The 5,980-nt window shown below is 42.7% G+C and overlaps 1 pseudogene; it reads right to left on the reverse strand.

Moving 5' to 3' along the window:
- Positions 1 to 686: 686 nt before the first annotated feature.
- Positions 687 to 1,069, reverse strand: LOC110596384 (annotated as a pseudogene).
- Positions 1,070 to 5,980: the final 4,911 nt, after the last annotated feature.

The raw sequence follows: 5,980 nt of genomic DNA on the forward strand, positions 1-5,980 counted from the left end.
CTGCTTATATTTGGACTACCCCTTGGGAACCATTGCTATACCAGAATATGTAATGACATAGTGTCTTTATATCATTGCCCTTAAAAAGAAATTTGTGTGACAAAAGATATTTTAAGTCTATTTTTGTAAATCAATACCAATATTTTAAAAGTTGAATGGTGGCTAACTGAGTTGTCTTTGAGTAGGGGTGATGATGTGGTGTGTTGCCCCCTCGTTTTTGCATTGATTCAGAACTCATAAACCTGGGTTTCATCCTATCCCTAACTCTCATCCATTAGATGATGTTGAGTAAATTGGCTAACCCACAACAGCCACAACTTCCTCACCTATAAACAGACAAAGACACATACCTCATGTATTCATTCATTTAACAAATATGTAGAAACCCCTCTGTACCCCAGGGACTGGGCTGGGGACTGGGGGTGAAATAATGAAGCCTCAGTGCTTTGATTTCATACACCTTCGAGTTTATTGAGGGAAAAAGACAGCCAACCCCCCTGTACAGACATATTTCAATGACAACACGTCTTAAAATATTCCTAACATTCCAAATTGCTGATTTATAGAAGTCTTGGTAAGTATTTCCCTTTACAAAAAATTATACTGCTGGAATCCTCTAAGGAGCCAGTTTCTCTGGTATAATTTGATTTAAACAACTTTTCTTTTTTTTTAGTATAATTTCCATTTTATTTGTTTCCAGAGGATAGTGGTTCTTCAGTCCTTAAGGACTCAGCTCCTAACATGGGCTTTGATGGAGGTTGTGGGGCAGTCCCTGCAGGTCTAAATCAGGGTGGGGGTGTTTGGTCCTTGCCACCTTCATGAGACCGATTCCTCATTACCTTGCTGTGAATAGCACAACTCACACATACAGCTTGGGAAGCACATAGGCGTGGAAGACGCTTGCTTCAGAAATGCCCCTGACAGCTGCAGCCTCCACTATGTTTCGAATGACAAACTTCTTAATAGCCTTATCCTTGGGCACGCATCAGGCGCAGTTCATGTAGCAAATGGGCTGCATGTGGCCGCGGCCCTTTTTGGCATGACCATAGTTTCTTCCTTTCTTTGTCATCTTGGAAGCGAGGGCCTGAAAGATTTAAACAGAACTTTTCAGGAACAAGCTTGCAGCATGAAGTGAGTCAAGCTTCTCTCACAGTGTGGCCATTCCTGGGCCTATAGGTATGGCCCTGTGTCACCCAGGGTGAATGGCGATCCCTGCTTCATAGAGGCCTGGGAGAATTAAAATTTTCTGACAGTCCCCAAACTCCCACGTGCATAATGAATCTGATTTCTTATTGAACTCTCTATGCACAGCCCAAGAAGAGAGAAAAGTGCCCTCTTCCTTCCCTCCAACCGCCCAAGAACCTGGAAGTAAATGCTTTCTTGGTCCATCAATGAAGGCACTTGAGGCAAACTTCTTGATATGACGAACCCATGTTTCTGTGTCAGATCCTTGAGACATGTTGTCTAAAAGCCACACTGCACAGGTAAGCACAGGCCTCCAAACATCAGCTCTCACCTTGGAGTTGTCTAGCTAATAGGGAGTCGTTGGAGCTGTGGTCATGATGAAATTGGTCCTCCCTTGTAAGGAGTGGGAGAGGCTCCAGGATATGGGTTATCATGGGCAGAGCCTCGCCTTCAGGCCACTGCCCTTCTGGCCTCTCTTTGGGCCAAACCTCTGGCTTTATCTTTTGATAATCTAGTATATTTACTCGACCTGGTCTGCACCTGTGCCACAGGCAGTGTGTTTTACTGTCCTCAATTTAATCTCTGGGCTTCTAACTATAAAAAGAAAGAAAAAAGGAAAGGAAGCTGGATCAGCCCTTTCAAAACAAAATCAAATAATTACTCTGTTTTAGAAGGAGACCATTTTTCACAGGTATCTTAGGCTTTGTATTTATAGTTCCTGGCCTTCTTAAACTTCCAGAAGAAAGTTGTAAAACTGCTCACCAAATGTCACTGTGGAAGGAAGGAAGCACAACTCAAGAGACAGGGGTTAGTAAAAACCAAAGTGGATATAAATACTATGTTGCTTTCAGTTAAGGGACTATTAATATCTAAGTAAAAACTATGGTGAAAAAGGAACCCTTGCAATTTTATGATGTTAGTTTTACAGTTTTATAGCAAATAATTAAAAAGATAACTAGCCTAAGAATCTTTTTTTTTTTTTTTTTTGGCGTTGGGGGTCTCTTGCAGCCCAGGCTGGAGTGCAGTGACACCAGCATAGCTTACCACAGCCTCAACTTGCTGGGCTCAGGTGATTCTGCTGCCTCAGCCTCTTGAGTAGCTGGGACTACAGCACGCACCACTATGCCTGGATACTTTTTTCTTTTTTGTATTTTTTTGTTAAGATGAGGTCTTGCTGTGTTGCCTAAGCTGGTCTCGAACTCCTGGGCTCAAGAGACCCCCCCCCCCCGGCCCCGTCTTGGCCTCTCAAAGTGCTGGGATTACAGGCATGAGCCATCACACCCAGTCAGAATCCATTTTTTAAAATGATATATGATTCACATACTATAAAATTTACTCTTTTAAAGTGTACAATTTAGCAGTTTCTATTATGTTGACAAAGTTGTGCCATCATCACTAGTTTCTAAGTCTAGAATATTTTATCACCCCAAAATGAAACCCCATATCCATGAGCAGTGACTCTCCATGCCCCCAGTCCCCCAATGGCAATGACTAATTTTGCAGCAATGAAACTACTCTCTATGATGCTATGATGGTGGACACATGTTATTATACATTTGTCCAAACCCATAGAATGTAAAACATCAAGAGTGAACCCTAATGTAAACTATGAACTTTGGGTGATAGTGATGTGTCAATGTAGGTTTATCAATTATAACAAATGTACTGCTCTGGTGCGGAATGTGGATCGTGGGGGCTCTGGGCATGTGTAGGGGCAGAGCCTATATGGGAACTCTCTATACCTCCTTCTCGATTTTTCCATGAACCTAAAACTGATCTAGAAAATAAAAGTCTGCCGGGCTTGGTGGCTCAGCCTGTAATCCCAGCACTTTGGGAGGCTGAGGTGAGTGGATTGCCTGAGCCCGCGGGTTCAAGACCCGCCTGGGCAGCGAGACCTCATCTCTACAATAAATCAAAAAATCAGCCGGGCATGGTAGCGCACGCCTGTAGTTCCAGCTACTTGGAAGGCTGAGGCGGAAGGATCGCAGGAGCCCAGCAGGCCAGGCTACGGTGACCGGGAGCGGCCACTGCACTCCAGTCTGGGTGACAGAGTGAGACTCCAACTCAAAAAATAAAATAAAATAAATAAAATAATAAAAAAAGAAAAGAAAAGTCCATTAAAAAAAATTATAATAGAGTCCTTGGCATTAAAAGTGTACTAGTAAATACTGACTTATAACCAAGACATTTTTCTTCTACCTTTTGGGTCTCCTCCCAGCAAGACTTTTAACCCTAAAATGCTGTGTCTACATGTGAGGAATCTGATTAAGAGAGTATGAGAACCACTCATTTTAGTTCAGTGTTCTGGGTCAAGTGCCCATTTTCCACTCACCTGTCTGAAATGCAATGTTCTCATCTGGGAATCAGGGAGTTGGCTTAGGTCATCTGTAAGGGCCCTTCAGCTTTAACAGTCTTTGAGCTGGTTGAGACCCTACACAAGTCACGTATATGGCCAGCTCTAAAAAAGTGGCCCACACCCGTATGTCTTCACCCCAAGTGATATGTCATGGCCCGGTAACCTTATTTTTCAAATCCAAATGCAGGGTTTATAAGCCAACAAAGGATTTTTTATGTTTAAAAAGCCATACGGGTTCCCTAGTACCATGTATATTTTATGTAGAAAAACTGAAATATTTAGAAATATATATTTTACAAAATTAATATTGCTCATGGGTTCTTCTCTCACTTGAACCCAGAAGTCTGAGACCATCCTGAGGAACACAATGAGACTGAGTCTCTACTTAAGAAAGATTTTTCTCTTTTTTTTTCCTTTTTTTTTTTTGAGTAGGAGTCTCACTTTGTCACCCAGGCTGGAGTGCAGTGGCACACTCATGGCCACCACAGCCTTAGCCCGCTGGGCGCAGGCGATCCTTCTGCCTCAGCCTTCCAAAGTAGCTGGAACCACAGACATGTCACCATGCCTGACAAATTTATTGTAGAGACGAGATCTCACTAAGTTGCCCAGGCTGGTCTCAAACCTCTGTACTTAGGCAATCCTCTTGCTTCTGCCTCCCAAAGCACTGGGATTACAGGCGTGAGTCACTGTGCCCGGCAAAAAAGAAAAATTTTTCTAATGTTGTTGTTTGTTTGTTTGGTGGAGGAAGGCTATAGAGGTCATTGTGGTTTCAAAAGAAAAGCCAGAGACCAGAATTCAGAGCCCCTGGATTTCCATAGAGAAGGTGTCATTAGTTGACTAATCACACGTCTGAAGACACAGCTCTCTTATTGTTTCATGCACATTATATGCTGTGTTGTGTTCAGCTGAAAGTAATTGAAAACCCCATTTGAGTGGTTTAAACCTAGAGATTTTTTTTTTCTTATATAACAGGAAGTTTGGAGATAGGCACTTGTCGATGTTCACATCAAAGAACTCCACCCCATCACAGCTGGGCACAAGTCTGCGTCACTTCTGCATTCAAGGCAGGAGGAAATGGGAAGACATGAAGGAAAAGCCAGACCAGCTGGCTCAGTCTCTTTTTAACACAGAAGCAAAGGGTTTCTTGAAGAAGACTTGTGCTTAGGTTTTACTGCCCAGATCATATGGCTACTCCCAACTATGAGAGGGTCTGGGAAACAGAGCTAGGCATACCGCTTCTGCAAAAAGAATTGAGCTTTTGTTAGCATGAAAGAAGGGGATGAATAGATACTGATATGCAAGAAACAGCATTTATCTTAAATACTCCTAATAGCCAACAGCTGTGTGGCTTTTTATGCGATTTGAGTTAATGTATAAAGCATCCTTTTCAACTAGCATTCAGTGCGGGGTAAAAGTTTTTAATAATAATAACTGTTTATTACAACAAGCCCTTTTTAACACTTTTGTTTGATCTTAAGCCAATCCTGTAGAATAGGTAAATTAAGTGTTATTATTCCCATGGTACAGATGAGAAAACTGAGACTCAGGGCAGGTATAGCTACATGGACATGGTGAATACAGAATTTGAATCTAATTCTTGTGTCTCCAAAGTCTATGGCAAAGCCTGCATTTATGTTTCTGCCTGCTCAGTCGGCACTGCATGGTGAATCTTTGCTAAGGTCATAGGACTTAAAATACTAGGAAATAAACAGGGTCAACTGGAATTGGGAGCTGTGAAAGACAGCGAGTCTGTCTGTGGTTTCCTTTGCCTGATATGGCCTGTGAGCTTTTGATTTTGTCCGTTGCAACATTCTAAAGGGCTTTCTGACTGCAAGCATGGGCTAGTGAATGTAACCTCAGATTACAAAGAAACATTGACAAACAGTCCGCTGTGGATGGCTAGACTATATGCAAGTGAGGTGCTGGGTGGAGTCGGGGCCACCTTTGCCTTGGGCGCATAGCAAAACTTGCTTTTACAAAGACAGATCCTTCAATATCTCCATTTTGAATTGTTGGCGTTTTCCTTTGGTTGCTGAAGCTTTCTCATGACATAGGATTTTTGGGAAAGTTATTAAGGGAATTTCAGCGACCAAGACCCATAAAACCCCTTCCAGCCTAATGTGGTAGCTCACACCTGTAATCATTAGCATTTTGGGAGGCCAAGGCAGGAGGATTGTTTGATCCCAGGAGTTTAAGACCAACCTAGGTAACATAGCGAGACCTCGTCTCTACAAAAAATTTGTCAGGCATGGCGGTGCATGCCTGTAGTCCCAGCTACTCTAGAGGCTGAGGCAGAAGGATTGCCTGAGCCCTGGAGTTCGAGGTTGTGGTGAACTGTGATGGTGCCACTCCCCTCCATCCTGGGCCACAGAGTAAGACCCTGACTCAACAAAATTTAAAAACTCAAAACACAAAAAACCCCTTCCACTAAACTTTAGA

This window comes from Carlito syrichta, unplaced genomic scaffold (assembly GCF_000164805.1).
Source record: "Carlito syrichta isolate Samal-C Ts95f unplaced genomic scaffold, Tarsius_syrichta-2.0.1 Scaffold308844, whole genome shotgun sequence".
Taxonomy (NCBI): Eukaryota; Metazoa; Chordata; class Mammalia; order Primates; family Tarsiidae; genus Carlito; species Carlito syrichta.